The 16,619-nt window shown below is 41.4% G+C and overlaps 1 long non-coding RNA gene across 1 annotated transcript; it reads left to right on the top strand.

Annotated features, from left to right (window-relative positions):
* Positions 1-268: 268 nt before the first annotated feature.
* LOC117562238 lies at positions 269-16,373 on the top strand. Its single transcript, XR_004571522.1, has 3 exons — positions 269-590; positions 10,325-10,366; positions 16,268-16,373. It is a non-coding gene; the product is annotated as an uncharacterized LOC117562238 (long non-coding RNA).
* Positions 16,374-16,619: the final 246 nt, after the last annotated feature.

The raw sequence follows: 16,619 nt of genomic DNA, 5'->3' as shown, positions 1-16,619 counted from the left end.
TTCATCAGCAGCACGTGGAAAAAACCACCAATGAGCGCTCAGCTCGAGATACCAGCGAGCCGTTTCCCATCAAGCATTTCGCTTCCGCAGCTCGTGGAGAGCAACTGCGCCAACTCGCCTCGCCTCGCTCTCAAGGCTGCGGGCGTCTTTGTCCCGCGAAATTTCAAAGTCTCATGTGGGCGGGCCTCCAGAGCAAGTCGGACAAAATGACTAACCATCATGCAACGCACTAGCAAGACGTTGATCGCAACTGCGCAGGTCTGCGCAGGTCTTGCTTGTCTCAAACAAGCCTACTATGTGTGACTCTGCACTGTGTATGACCTTGCAGCTGCCTCTTCTTGTGATAGGAGGAGGCAGGGCATTTCCGGTTGTTGATATTTATGAGAAGACACATACTTGTTGTCTCCTAAATATCCCACTTATGTGAAGGATGTACGTGACTCTTTCCAGAAGACGTCGCAGATGTTCCTGACACCTTTCCGACACCCGCGGATGATATTAGCGCCACCTCGATTTACGACTTTGTTGTTATCTCCGTGTTTTGGACTATATAAGCCTGATGTTTTTTCCTGCTCCGTTCAGCAACGTGTGTAAGTTAAACCATATCCTTTGTATGTGACTTAACTCTGCTCCTTCTTGCAAGAATAAATTAGTACCTGATTATTAATTCTCAACCCGGTGTCGAGTGATATTTTCCTACCAAACTGATAAACTATTGTAGAAGATGAGGGCACATTCATCTCCTGCTGATGTTCAGGTGTATATCAGTATGTAGTGTCTCTACTTTAAAGAGTCCTCTCCTGCTGATGTTCAGGTGTATCAGTATGTAGTGTCTCTACTTTAAAGAGTCCTCTCCTGCTGATGTTCAGGTGTATATCAGTATGTAGTGTCTCTACTTTAAAGAGTTATATCCTGCTGATGTTCAGGTGTATATCAGTATGTAGTGTCTCTACTTTAAAGAGTCCTCTCCTGCTGATGTTCAGATGTATATCAGTATGTAGTGTCTCTACTTTAAAGAGTCCTCTCCTGCTGATGTTCAGGTGTATATCAGTATGTGGTGTCTCTACTTTAAAGAGTCCTCTCCTGCTGATGTTCAGGTGTATATCAGTATGTAGTGTCTCTACTTTAAAGAGTCCTCTCCTGCTGATGTTCAGGTGTATATCAGTATGTGGTGCGTCTACTTTAAAGAGTCCTCTCCTGCTGATGTCCAGGTGTATAAGTATGTAGTGTCTCTACTTTAAAGAGTCCTCTCCTGCTGATGTTCAGGTGTATATCAGTATGTAGTGTCTCTACTTTAAAGAGTCCTCTCCTGCTGATGATCAGGTGTATATCAGTATGTAGTGCGTCTACTTTAAAGAGTCCTCTCCTGCTGATGTCCAGGTGTATATCATATGTAGTGTCTCTACTTTAAAGAGTCCTCTCCTGCTGATGTTCAGGTGTATATCAGTATGTAGTGTCTCTACTTTAAAGAGTCCTCTCCTGCTGATGTTCAGGTGTATATCAGTATGTAGTGTCTCTACTTTAAAGAGTCCTCTCCTGCTGATGTCCAGGTGTATATCAGTATGTAGTGTCTCTACTTTAAAGAGTCCTCTCCTGTTGATGTTCAGGTGTATATCAGTATGTAGTGTATCTACTTTAAAGAGTCCTCTCCTGCTGATGTTCAGGTGTATATCAGTATGTAGTGTCTCTACTTTAAAGAGTCCTCTCCTGCTGATGTTCAGGTGTATATCAGTATGTAGTGTCTCTACTTTAAAGAGTCCTCTCCTGCTGATGTTCAGGTGTATATCAGAATGTAGTGTCTCTACTTTAAAGAGTTATATCCTGCTGATGTTCAGGTGTATATCAGTATGTAGTGTCTCTACTTTAAAGAGTCCTCTCCTGCTGATGTTCAGATGTATATCAGTATGTGGTGTCTCTACTTTAAAGAGTCCTCTCCTGCTGATGTTCAGGTGTATATCAGTATGTAGTGTCTCTACTTTAAAGAGTCCTCTCCTGCTGATGTTCAGGTGTATATCAGTATGTAGTGTCTCTACTTGAAAGAGTCCTCTCCTGCTGATGTTCAGGTGTATATCAGTATGTAGTGTCTCTACTTTAAAGAGTCCTCTCCTGCTGATGTTCAGGTGTATATCAGTATGTAGTGTCTCTACTTTAAAGAGTCCTCTCCTGCTGATGTTCAGGTGTATATCAGTATGTGGTGTCTCTACTTTAAAGAGTCCTCTCCTGCTGATGTTCAGGTGTATATCAGTATGTAGTGTCTCTACTTTAAAGAGTCCTCTCCTGCTGATGTTCAGGTGTATATCAGTATGTAGTGTCTCTACTTTAAAGAGTCCTCTCCTGCTGATGTTCAGGTGTATATCAGTGTGGTGTCTCTACTTTAAAGAGTCCTCTCCTGCTGATGTTCAGGTGTATATCAGTATGTATTGTCTCTACTTTAAAGAGTCCTCTCCTGCTGATGTTCAGGTGTATATCAGTATGTAGTGTCTCTACTTTAAAGAGTCCTCTCCTGCTGATGTTCAGGTGTATATCAGTATGTAGTGTCTCTACTTTAAAGAGTCCTCTCCTGCTGATGATCAGGTGTAAATCAGTATGTAGTGTGTCTACTTTAAAGAGTCCTCTCCTGCTGATGTTCAGGTGTATATCAGTATGTAGTGTCTCTACTTTAAAGAGTCCTCTCCTGCTGATGTCCAGGTGTATATCAGTATGTAGTGTCTCTACTTTAAAGAGTCCTCTCCTGCTGATGTTCAGGTGCATATCAGTATGTAGTGTCTCTACTTTAAAGAGTCCTCTCCTGCTGATGATCGGGTGTATATCAGTATGTAGTGCGTCTATTTTAAAGAGTCCTCTCCTGCTGATGTCCAGGTGTATATCAGTATGTAGTGTCTCTACTTTAAAGAGTCCTCTCCTGCTGATGTTCAGGTGTATATCAGTATGTAGTGTCTCTACTTTAAAGAGTCCTCTCCTGCTGATGTTCAGGTGTATATCAGTATGTAGTGTCTCTAATTTAAAGAGTCCTCTCCTGCTGATGTCCAGGTGTATATCAGTATGTAGTGTCTCTAATTTAAAGAGTCCTCTCCTGCTGATGTCCAGGTGTATATCAGTATGTAGTGTCTCTACTTTAAAGAGTCCTCTCCTGCTGATGTTCAGGTGTATATCAGCATGTAGTGTCTCTACTTTAAAGAGTCCTCTCCTGCTGATGTTCAGGTGTATATCAGTATGTAGTGTCTCTACTTTAAAGAGTCCTCTCCTGCTGATGTTCAGGTGTATATCAGTATGTAGTGTCTCTACTTTAAAGAGTCCTCTCCTGTTGATGTTCAGGTGTATATCAGTATGTAGTGTCTCTACTTTAAAGAGTCCTCTCCTGCTGATGTTCAGGTATGTAGTGTCTCTACTTTAAAGAGTCCTCTCCTGCTGATGTTCAGGTGTATATCAGTATGTAGTGTCTCTACTTTAAAGAGTCCTCTCCTGCTGATGTTCAGGTGTATATCAGTATGTAGTGTCTCTACTTTAAAGAGTCCTCTCCTGCTGATGTTCAGGTGTATATCAGTATGTAGTGTCTCTAATTTAAAGAGTCCTCTCCTGCTGATGTCCAGGTGTATATCAGTATGTAGTGTCTCTACTTTAAAGAGTCCTCTCCTGCTGATGTTCAGGTGTATATCAGCATGTAGTGTCTCTACTTTAAAGAGTCCTCTCCTGCTGATGTTCAGGTGTATATCAGTATGTAGTGTCTCTACTTTAAAGAGTCCTCTCCTGCTGATGATCAGGTGTATATCAGTATGTAGTGCGTCTACTTTAAAGAGTCCTCTCCTGCTGATGTTCAGGTGTATATCAGTATGTAGTGTCTCTACTTTAAAGAGTCCTCTCCTGCTGATGTTCAGGTGTATATCAGTATGTAGTGTCTCTACTTTAAAGAGTCCTCTCCTGTTGATGTTCAGGTGTATATCAGTATGTAGTGTCTCTACTTTAAAGAGTCCTCTCCTGCTGATGTTCAGGTGTATATCAGTATGTAGTGTCTCTACTTTAAAGAGTCCTCTCCTGCTGATGTTCAGGTGTATATCAGTATGTAGTGTCTCTACTTTAAAGAGTCCTCTCCTGTTGATGTTCAGGTGTATATCAGTATGTAGTGTCTCTACTTTAAAGAGTCCTCTCCTGCTGATGTTCAGGTGTATATCAGTATGTAGTGTCTCTACTTTAAAGAGTCCTCTCCTGCTGATGTTCAGGTGTATATCAGTATGTAGTGTCTCTACTTTAAAGAGTCCTCTCCTGCTGATGTTCAGGTGTATATCAGTATGTAGTGTCTCTACTTTAAAGAGTCCTCTCCTGCTGATGTTCAGGTGTATATCAGTATGTAGTGTCTCTACTTTAAAGAGTCCTCTCCTGTTGATGTTCAGGTGTATATCAGTATGTAGTGTCTCTACTTTAAAGAGTCCTCTCCTGCTGATGTTCAGGTGTATATCAGTATGTAGTGTCTCTACCAGGGGCGGACTGGCCATCGGGACGTTCGGGACGAATCCCGATGGGCCGGTAGCCCGGTACCGAAGTGGGCCGGTCGGACCACTCGACGCGGCCCACTGCCCCACTCCGATCGGCCCACTTCGGTACAGGTGAAATTGTAATCGGCTTAATGCTTGGCCCATGTATACGAGTGAACGTGGATCGCTTTATTTAGTGATCGGATACGATCGGAAAAGCATTCAATTGATAGGTTGTCAAACTTGTCAATCTTATGTTTTCGAAAGTAGGCTAATAGATGAACTGAAGGGGTTGGGCCGGGAGAGATGAGTCGTCTCTTCCAATTGGAAAGAGGGCGAGGCCCGCGAGGTCCACTCATCAGACAAGCTCCCTAGCTTCGTTTGATGATTGATCAGTAAGTTAGCTAGCGAAATTGAGAAAGACAAGATGGAGAACAGTAAAAAAAGAAAGGGTGGGGCTGAAAAAGCCAGAATGAAAAAACGAAAATTGCTACACGAAGATGCTGGAACATTTTCGAAAATAACAGAGCTGTTTAGTAGAAGGGCTCCCGCTCCCAGTCGCAGTAATAAGGAGGAGAATGAAAAGGAAGATGATGAACCACAGACCCGGCATATAATGACAGCAGGTGCAGGGCTGTGTTCATTTATGTTACTGTTGGCAATAGCATTAGTTGACTGAGAAAACCGTCAAGAAAAAAGTTTAGCGATGTGTGATTAACAACCTGGACAGCCAGTCAGAAGCTAGAATGCTAACCTAGAGAGCCAATCAGAAGCTAGAACGGGCTGCAGGGCTGGCCAGACTATTATATTTTGCATACAGTTAGATGCATTAGGATAGAGTTATATGCTCATGATATTCCAAGTTAAATTATATCATATTAATATTACAATTTTAAATAATTATATGAAATAATATTAATATTCAATAATATTAATATTCAATAATAAGGACACAGATGTGTGGCCAATTCACTATTGCATTCATTTTAGTGATTGACATTACTGTGCATGATATTGTATTCCTTAAAGTTGGTTATTTAATACTGGACAAGTGCTCTCATAATGACTATTAATCATTTGTTGGTTAGACCACATGGCATTGATTGAATGTCTGAGCTGCATGTGCATTGGCACTTCTTTTTGTTTACAGCCAGGCACAGGCAACCATTTTTGACTATACCCATTTGCTATACTATTGTACTGACTCCTACATATCCACTTTGACACACTTCACACATGACACGGACATTTTTAAGAAACCTTAACTAAAGGAAGGTTTCATTTTGCACCTTACTCCTGTTGTCCATCTCTTTTATGTTATGGCTTGACTCTGGGGAATCTAGCCATAACAGTATACAGTATATGAGCATAGTAGATGTATCATTTATCTGTAGGCTACAAGGGTGGCCCACATGTGTGGGCGGCGGCCCGGTGTGGGCCGGTGCGTCTGAACGTCCCGGGCTGAATTTGTGTCCCAGTACGCCCCTGGTCTCTACCTTAAAGAGTCCTCTCCTGCTGATGTTCAGGTGTATATCAGTATGTAGTGTCTCTACTTTAAAGAGTCCTCTCCTGCTGATGTTCAGGTGTATATCAGTATGTAGTGTCTCTACTTTAAAGAGTCCTCTCCTGCTGATGTTCAGGTGTATATCAGTATGTAGTGTCTCTACCTTAAAGAGTCCTCTCCTGCTGATGTTCAGGTGTATATCAGTATGTAGTGTCTCTACTTTAAAGAGTCCTCTCCTGCTGATGTTCAGGTGTATATCAGTATGTAGTGTCTCTACTTTAAAGAGTCCTCTCCTGCTGATGTTCAGGTGTATATCAGTATGTAGTGTCTCTACCTTAAAGAGTCCTCTCCTGCTGATGTTCAGGTGTATATCAGTATGTAGTGTCTCTACTTTAAAGAGTCCTCTCCTGCTGATGTTCAGGTGTATATCAGTATGTAGTGTCTCTACTTTAAAGAGTCCTCTCCTGCTGATGTTCAGGTGTATATCAGTATGTAGTGTCTCTACTTTAAAGAGTCCTCTCCTGCTGATGTTCAGGTGTATATCAGTATGTAGTGTCTCTACTTTAAAGAGTCCTCTCCTGCTGATGTTCAGGTGTATATCAGTATGTAGTAGGGATGTTAAGATTCACCAATTCGCATCGGTGCACCGGCATAAACGTTGAAGATGCGAGTGCACCGGTTGAAAGAGTGCACATCGGCTACAGTTTAGGTTGAACTCGCGATGCATCGATTGTAGCGTCTTTGCATCGGTAAAAAAACTATTCATTCATATGAAATCCCTTCATCCAATCAGCACTCAGCAGAGACGACCTTTGATATTTGCTCCGCACTACGGAGGCCGAGAGTCTCAGTTATCAACACACATGGAAGTCGAGGAGAAAGAGAAACACAGCGCACCGAAAAATACCTACAAATCAAACGTTTGGCAACACTTCGGATTTTTCAAGAAAGACGGTCAACTTGAAAAATCGCTCGCAAATTGTAAACGACCGCTTTAAAGTACACAAGTAGTATGAGGAACTTAGCGACGCACATAAAGAGGCGACATGGGGCCTGCGGCTGAAAAGAGAAACCTGAAAGTTAGACATGAGTGAAATCACTCAGTGAGGTGTTCTGTCAGAGAGAGAGGTGTTTACTTTACAGCAGCCTGTGACGGCCAATAACAGTGTACATGTCTTCCTCACTGTAAGCAGTTATGAAATACCTGTTTGTGAAAGGTTATTTGTATTCTTTATTGTTCCCATAGAAACCACTGCTTTCTGCTCACTGGTGAGTTAGCCTATGAATGAGTGTTCAGCTCATCAGTCAGCAGCTCATTGTTAATCATAGGCAATGCATCCTTAAATTGTTTAACTGTGAGGTGTTATAACATTGTGCTGTACTATGAGACAGAGAACACTACTACACCAGGTCCAAGTGGGTTTTTTTTTAAGGTAAAAAAATAACAGCATGATGGGATGCGCAGTACTAGTAGAGAGAACCAAATATGTAAAGCACTTTTTTGTTAATTTATGATTTGCTGCATATAAGGAATACAACTAAAATCCTCTGTCGTACCATACTGAAGTATCATTATTTAGCATCGTGTTGAATCGCATCGTATCGAACAGGGGTGAATCGTATCACATCGCTTCGTGTTTCAAATGTATCGTTAATGTATCGTATCGTGGCAACGTATCGAGATGCGATTCCCATCGGCCTCAGTGATGGAGATGCACATCCCTAGTACATAGTGTCTCTACTTTAAAGAGTCCTCTCCTGTGGATGTAGCAACAAATATAAACCTGAAAATGAGCATGTCATGTCCTCTTAAAATAAAGTCTCTTTTTCTGTCTGTATTTCATGTTGTTAATTTACGCATTTTAAGGTGTCCTTGTGTGTCTTGAAAGGCGCCTCCAGATAAAATGTAATATCATCATTATTAATATTCTCACCGGGCCCATGGCAACCGTTTGCAGGTAAAATGAAGGATAAGTGCCTCAAAATATGAGAGGAATGATTGAAAAGGTATATGAATTAATAGTTCCCGTTTTTATTTTGACGTTCATTTTCTCCTTGTGTCTTACCTCCTGTGTTTCCCCTCCTGTGCCTGATTGCTGTGTCTTGTGATTAGTCTTGTGTGTATTTAGTCTGGTCTTCCCGAGTTTTCTCTGTCAGTTTGTTGTTGTTGTTTCCTTGGTTTGTTTGTATTCTGGATTCCTCTCATCTGTCCTCTAGCTTTCCCTTTTGTTGATCGTGCCTGCTCGTCAATTGTTGTACTGTTTGTTTGGAACAGCTTTTATTTAATGAAGCTTGCTTTTTGTTTACGCTCTTATACCCTACTCTTTTTATTCTGCATTTGGGTCCTTGTTACCTCCTGACAGCTACTGATATATCACTAATAGACTAAGCTAAATACCATGTAGTCATTTCGTATTATAGTTTTATAATGGAGTTACAACATTAAAAGGCCTTAAAACGGCTAATTGGATCTTTTTGAAATGTATTGGAGCACCGAAACCAAACTGACAAGCAGATGTACCGCATGAATGACTTAAACCAGAGAAACCAGAGGAACCAGAAGAACCAGAGGAACCAGAGGGAGGAACCAGAGGGACGAACCAGAGGAAGGGACCAGAGGAAAGAACCAGAGGAACCAGAGAGGAACCAGAGGAAGGAACCAGAGGAAAGAACCAGAAGAACCAGATAGGAACCAGAGGAAGGAACAGGAAGAACCAGAGAGGAACCAGAGGAAGGAACCAGAGGAAGGAACCAGAGGAAATAACCATATGAAGGAACCAGAGGAAGGAACCAGAGGAAGGAACCAGAGGAAGGAACCAGAATAACCAGAGAGGAACCAGAGGAAAGAACCAGAGGAAGGGACCAGAGGAAAGAACCAGAGGAAGGAACCAGAGGAAAGAACCAGAGGAAGGAACCAGAGGAAGGAACCAGAGGAAAGAACCAGAGGAAGGGACCAGAGGAAAGAACCAGAGGAAGGAACCAGAGGAAAGAACCAGAGGAAGGAACCAGTGGAAGGAACCAGAGGAAGGAACCAGAGGAGCCAGAGAGGAACCAGAGGAAGGAATCAGAGGAACCAGAGGAAGGAATCAGAGGAACCAGAGGAAGGAACCAGAGAGGAACCAGAGGAAGGAACCAGAGGAAAGAACCAGATGAAGGAACCAGAGGAAGGAACCAGAGGAAGGGACCAGAGGAAAGAACCAGAGGAAGGAACCAGAGGAAGGAACCAGAATAACCAGAGAGGAACCAGAGGAAAGAACCAGAGGAAGGGACCAGAGGAAGGAACCAGAGGAAGGAACCAGAGGAAGGAACCAGAGGAAGGAACCAGAGGAAAGAACCAGAGGAAGGAACCAGAGGAAGGAACCAGAGGAAAGAACCAGAGGAAGGAACCAGAGGAAGGGACCAGAGGAAGGAACCAGAGGAAGGAACCAGAGGAAGGGACCAGAGGAAGGAACCAGAGGAAAGAACCAGAGGAAGGAACCAGAGGAAGGGACCAGAGGAAAGAACCAGAGGAAGGAACCAGAGGAAGGAACCAGAATAACCAGAGAGGAACCAGAGGAAAGAACCAGAGGAAGGGACCAGAGGAAAGAACCAGAGGAAGGAACCAGAGGAAAAAACCAGAGGAAGGAATCAGAGGAGCCAGAGAGGAACCAGAGGAAGGAATCAGAGGAACCAGAGGAAGGAACCAGATAAATGAACCAGAGGAAGGAATCAGAGGAAGGAACCAGAGGAAAGAACCAAAGGAAGAAATCAGAGGAACCAGAGGAAGGAACCAAAGGAAGGAACCAGAGGAACCAGAAGAACCAGAAGAATCATAGAAACCAGAAGAACCAGAGGAAGGAATCAGAGGAACCAGAGGAAGGAACCAAAGGAAGGAACCAGAGGAACCAGAAGAGTCATAGAAACCAGAAGAACCAGAGGAAGGAATCAGAGGAACCAGAAGAGTCATAGAAACCAGAAGAACCAGAGGAAGGAATCAGAGGAACCAAAGGAAGGAACCAGAAGAACCAGATGAACCTCGGTGCATGTTACATTATGTTGGCCCCTTAAAAAGCCAAGGGGCCCCCAGGGACAGATGGATGACAGACAACCAGCCGACGGCACATTGTTGTTGTGCGCTCAGTTGGGTGAGATGCCTCCCCCCTCTCCATTCTCTCCATAGGTCAAAGGTCAGAGGGCACAAGCTTGCTGTCTGGAGACTCTTTCATTTCCCTCAGCATCGTATATTCATTCATACGTACTTCATCTGGTCTGTTTTATTATTTAATATTTAGTCAGTTCTGGTGTTTACAATGTATTATTCAGATATATTCACTTTGTCTTACTAATTGATTTTCCGCTTTTCACTTGTTAGTGCCAATCAATCACCAGGAAGAAGAGCTTTACTGTGGATGAGGTAAGATGCACATAAGATACTGTACTATGGAAGCAAACAAGAGACAGAAGTATTTGAATTTTATTAGACACCGAATTTATAGCATTGAAAATAATTACTTTGAAAATCATGAATCTGAATTTTTTTTGCTCCGAATTTATCTATGTGAAATAAAAATGTAAAAATTCAAGTTAAAAAAATTCGAATGTTCAAATTCAGATCCCAAAAATTCAAGTGAAAAAAATTCGACGTCAAATATTTCGGTGTTTAAAATTCGATGTCAAAAATTGCGATGCAGCCTCATCCGGGCTACTCAGACAGGATAAGCAATCGAGCCCTAATGCAATCAAACCGACTTCTGGCCTATCAGAGCCAAGCGGCAAACCCCGGGACAGTGCGGTGAAGCCCAATGCTGCAAACTGTAGGCGATGGATGCAGATGGGAGCAATTCCCGTAGACCCTATGTTAAAATGTCCAACTTAACATCAGAAAATGAACATGTTTCTAGCCTGGATCTACAAAAACATATTCTGTATATAGTTAGATTCCCCCTTCATGACAACGGGACTGCTGCTCCTAGCTCCTCTCTGCTAGCTCCGTTAGCTCCGTGATGCTACAGCGGCTCAGCTCATGAGGAGAACACTACTTGAACTCGGCCGTGTTTGTAGTGTTGGCTCCTGGTGGACTATTCGTCCTGCAAATATAGGATTTATCTGCGGTTGAAACAGACCGTCCATGAATGCAGTTTCTTCGGTAAGTCAACCCTGCGTACTTTATGTTATGTTACTGGTGTTTTTATTAAGCTAACGTTAATGAATGTTTAGAGTTGGGGTAGCATTTGAGCAATCGTAGCTCCATCTGTGCTAACGATGCTATGCGTAGCATCCAAGAGTGTAAAACATTAAGTGGGATGCTACTGTCTACCAAAAGGCTTCTGTGCGAGGTTGCTAAAATAAGGTCATCCTTGTACGTTAGATAGTTAGTTTGCTATTTAGGTTACTGTATGCATTGTTAAGGTTCATTTAAATTCGCTATGCTCTACTATAGCATAAAATAGACTAGCTAACGTCAACGTATTGTTGAAGAGACGCTTAGTGTATATTAAATCAACCTCACAATGAAATGTGTGTATCTTTAAAATATGAACGTCACGTTTCAAGATAATAACGCTCCCTTAGATATTGTAATATGGTTTGTTGAACTGGAGTTATTTATTGCAGCTAACCGCCTATCCGACGAACGACCCAAACATTGTTGTTTTTAATATTATTACCAATGCCTCTTTTAATTGTATTATCATCACACTTGAGAAACAGCCTCATCGTGGCTGTAGAACAGAACATGTAACTTAATGCCTGCATTTAAGGACGATGAATAGCGTAGTCAATGCTTTAGTGACAAGGAAATGATTTGTTTAAATATGATATATGACGTTTTCTGTGACTTCAGTGGAAATGAAGCTTATCCATTGCATTGTATTTGTTCAATAGGTTTGTGTCTTACCCTTACGTGTGTGATGCATATGAATATGGCATTTGAAAACAAATTAATTTGACTGACTCATGAAAACCTCATCCAAAGTAACAGTAAAATAAAAAGGACCTACACAATAATACTCAATCAAACTGATACAGTATAAGGACTGTGATATCCAGCCATTTCTTAAGTATAACAATAAGATTATGACCTGTTTTTAAAAGAAGATAAAAAGTTGTTTGCATGGAAAGAAGTCTGTAACCCATGCATGTAACTTTACATCTGTTTGTTCAAAGTCTCCTTAAGGTGATCCAGACAGGCTGGGCCAGAGGAGGAGAGACAGACCTGGACCAGAGGAGGAGAGACAGACCTGGACCAGAGGAGGAGAGACAGATCTGGACCAGAGGAGGAGAGACAGACCTGGACCAGAGGAGGAGAGACAGACCTGGACCAGAGGAGGAGAGACAGATCTGGACCAGAGGAGGAGAAACAGACCTGGACCAGAGGAGGAGAGACAGACCTGGACCAGAGGAGGAGAGACAGACCTGGACCAGAGGAGGAGAGACAGACCTGGACCAGAGGAGGAGAGACAGACCTGGACCAGAGGAGGAGAGACAGACCTGGACCAGAGGAGGAGAGACAGACCTGAACCAGAGGAGGAGAGACAGATCTGGACCAGAGGAGGAGAGACGGACCTGGACCAGAGGAGGAGAGACAGACCTGGACCAGAGGAGGAGAGACAGATCTGGACCAGAGGAGGAGAGACAGACCTGGACCAGAGGAGGAGAGACAGACCTGGACCAGAGGAGGAGAGACAGATCTGGACTCCTAGCAGCAGAGAACTTCAGCACGGATTCCAAGGTACACCTTTTTCATGCTTTACAAAGAATGCATAAAGTAATGACTCCAATACACTGATAGACATGCCATTAAACATGACTGAGTGAATACTAGATCACCTACACATCAGTGATGTTGAGTGGACTTTCTTAGCAAAAGGTTACATTTACATTTTACCAAGCAACATCACATAGTGAGAGCTGCGACCCTTTGTCTTTCAGTGAGACAACCGGACAGAGCAAGCTTCTACAGTTGCACTAAGTTTTGATAACAGTTAAATATTATTTTAATAATACATTTAATTCAATGTTGATGAATTTAGAACGGTTTATTCATAATCTGATTATCTTTGCAGTACACTGTTGGATTTAAAAAACACATTCAAATAAAAAAATCATTATATTTATGAACAAACAAACACACCTCTTTCTTAAATAACACACTTGCTCTGCAATAATATGTTTCTTGATATTTCTGTTAGGAAAGGACACGCCTGAGAGACAGGACTGCTTCACCATGTTCTCTTTCTCTGAGGGTCCAGAAGAACATCCAAGAGGGAAAGGAAAAGCTGATGTGATGAGATTTAAGAGCAGTACAGGACATTCACTAAGAGACACTTGTATTGTAACACAAAGACCTGCACACTGACTAGTTTTGTAGTCTAACAGGAACTTCATTTGTGTTGTTTTGTGTTTTACGTTGCACAGAGACAGTGTGATTACTGTCAGGCCTATAAAGTTTGGCAAAAAAAAAGTCAGCTGATCAAATGCATTTGCCTCACTTTATGAGCTTCACATCACTTGTGCCGCCGAGTTTGGAACGTCATAAATAAATGGTACCAATCTTCAGTCAGATGTGAATGTGTAATTTAACATTTTCAGTAAGAATAACGGACAAAAGGAGTGCAAATACAATTTATTGAAATGTGAACTAAAAGTTATCAAGCATGAACCATCACCATTTTTTTTAAATAAAAACGAAATAATATACATAAGTTACACTAAATGTTAATCTGTTAATTGACAGGCTAGGCCTGTGCAGGTGGTAACAGCTATGCCCAGCATGGGCTAAGTTCTGTAGGTGCAGCTGGTGCAGGTCCTCCTCCATCAGGTCTGGTCCTCCTCCCTCAGGCCTGCAGGGTCTTTCCCTGCGAGGAGGATTCCTCGCAGGGAAAGACCCTCAGCCCTCTCCGGCCAAAGCAACAGACAGGACGTTCATAAAGCTGAGGTCTCCCCCAAAGTCTCTAATCATCCATCCTGTGAATATGAGAGGGGAACAAATAGTGTAATAGATGCTTTGGACAATAAGAAATATAAAGTTAACTGTTGAGTTGCTCAGTTTTTTAGATTGACAGGGTTTAATAATACAAACAAAAGGAGATAAATAAAGATTGGTCTTTCAATACATTGTGTTGATTTTGTCTTTTGAATTGTTTGTCTGAAGTCAAGTAGCTAGAACTGTTACTTATAGTTTGAATGATACAGTCTGGTTATAATGTGTGGAGGAGGCATCACAGGTAAGAACACCATTTGTTGTGTTCCATCCACAACACATTGATGTGTGTGTATTTATTTATCTACTATTTCTTGAATCATTGCTGTCAGTCCAAAACAAGAGATTTTGTTTTGGTAACATTTAAAAAAAAAAAAACATTATCTCTTTTCCACTACACTATCTTGAATACTTTAGTTTTTACGTCACTACATTTATCCAACAGCTTTAACATTGTAAAGGTGTCACTTCGGACTCTGGGTAATTATGACAGCATGTCCTACTCAGAGCCCTAGAGTCTCTCGGGCTCTGGTCCTACTAGTTTGAGACTTTGAACAAACCAGACCTTCATCTATTAATGTAGAAAATAGTCAGCACATTACACCATTATGAAAGTAATAATTAGTTAGCTCATTGTTCAAATGAGCTCCAACTACAACAGTTAAGTCAACTCGTGCATCGGTAATAACAATAAATCAAATGATATAATATAATAGAATAACTTGTGTCTACTTTAAATACTCTAACAACACTTGTTGCTAATTATACTAGCATACTTTTACTAAAGTAACATTAACATGTTTAAATGCAGGGCTTTTGTAAGAGAGTATTTCGTATAGTGTAGCATGGTCTACTTGACTTATCTAACCGAAGTGATCGTTACGTTACTTTGCAAACCGTCCCCCCCCCCCCACACACACACACAAAAGGACACGGTAACGTTGTGATTCACTTCAATTAATGATAACTACGGAGCTTGCTAACAGCAAGGCACAAGGCTACTTCACTCATTTAGCTAATGTAAGATACAAATGCTGTCGAGCCCTCACTGCTTATAAGATAAAGAGCACAAACTGACTACTTACCCGAGCGGCGAGCCCCGCTGTTCTCCGTCATTTTTCTCCCGGGTTGTTGTGATCACATGACTGACAAAGCCGTGCTCTGATAGGCCAAGTCAGTTTGATTGCATTAGGGCTCGATTGCTTATCCTGTCTGAGTAGCCCGGATGATGCTGCATCGCAATTTTTGACATCGAATTTTATACACCGAATTTTTTGACATCGAATTTTTTGACGTCGAATTTTTGGGATCTGAATTTGAACATTCGAATTTTTTTCACTTGAATTTTTACATTTTTATTTCACATAGGTAAATTCGGAGCAAAAACATTCAGATACATGATTTTCAAAGTAATTATTTTCAATGCTATAAATTCGGTGTCTAATACAATTCGAATACTTCTGTCTCTTGTTTGCTTCCATACTGTACTACATAATAATATTTGAACCATATGAGAAAGAAACTCAACCCTCCACCACGCAATGTGTGTACCTGATCAGCTATTTTAGGTCAACAAACAATAAAGTGTTGGATATAAAATTTACGGCAATTAACAAAATGCTCGTTACTTCACAGACATACTGGTAGTCCTCAGATTATCTCTGTTGTTGAATCACTTTCATTACAATAGTTTTAAACCATGTACAAAGATCATTCAAATACGAAAGCTAGAGTAAAAGCGGGGCAAGAGAAGTGCCGATTGGACACATTTTTTGTTTGGTTATTATTAGTTCTGTTTGTTTATTATAGATAATGCTAATTTTCAGGTTAATGAAACACATCGCTTTGTTGTATGTATACCTCACTTAATGTTATTACTTTTTTGTCTTGAATATTGTCTTCTGTAAGAGCATTGAGGGCCACATGATATTTCTTTTTACCAAAAGTTAAATAGCAGTTTGAGTTCTGACTTTAAACCCAGAATTATGAGATTAAAGTCAGAATTTTAATTTTTAAGTTTTGGTTACATCCCAATATGTGGCTCTAATCCTCTTCCGTGTTTGTGCACCTGTCCCCTTATCGATTTTGTTTTTTCGTTGAACAGTCTGAAAGCCATGTTTGTAAATACCCTTTTCCAATAAAGCTCAAAAAAAGATTTTAAAAAACCCTTTGTTGACTCGATGGCGCCACCTGGTGTCGTTCTCGGTGTAGTGGTAGTGGGAGGAGATTAAACCTCCACTCCGTCCTACTGAACTTTAGACTCTTCATGAACTAAATCAAACCTTAAGAACAGGCTGTCTTTGTAAAAGTTCACCATTATGTTCTGGACCAAAGATCAAACACACCTGGAAGCAGCTCCAAAGGTCAGTTTGCAGCCAATAATCGAGCCACGCTGCGGGTCTGAAGCGACACCGTGTTGACTTTACAGTTACATTTTACGGTGAGTAAACAGATCCAGATCATCATCGTGTTTCAGTCCCTTCTCTTGAGGCGACTTTAATGTTTGTTTAATTAAATCTGATTTACTGTGCCATCGATTATCTAGCTGTCAAACAGAGTGCAGTGGAGGGGGGGAGTACATAGATCCATTACTCGAATATAAGTACTTGGAGAAGTAGGAGAAGTACTAAAGTCTGATTTAACACTTGATTAGATTTCACATCATTCATCCAGATCTGTAAAGTAA

Source organism: Gymnodraco acuticeps, unplaced genomic scaffold, assembly GCF_902827175.1.
Source record: "Gymnodraco acuticeps unplaced genomic scaffold, fGymAcu1.1, whole genome shotgun sequence".
Lineage (NCBI taxonomy): Eukaryota > Metazoa > Chordata > Actinopteri > Perciformes > Bathydraconidae > Gymnodraco > Gymnodraco acuticeps.
This window is presented reverse-complemented; position numbering and strand designations above follow the sequence as displayed.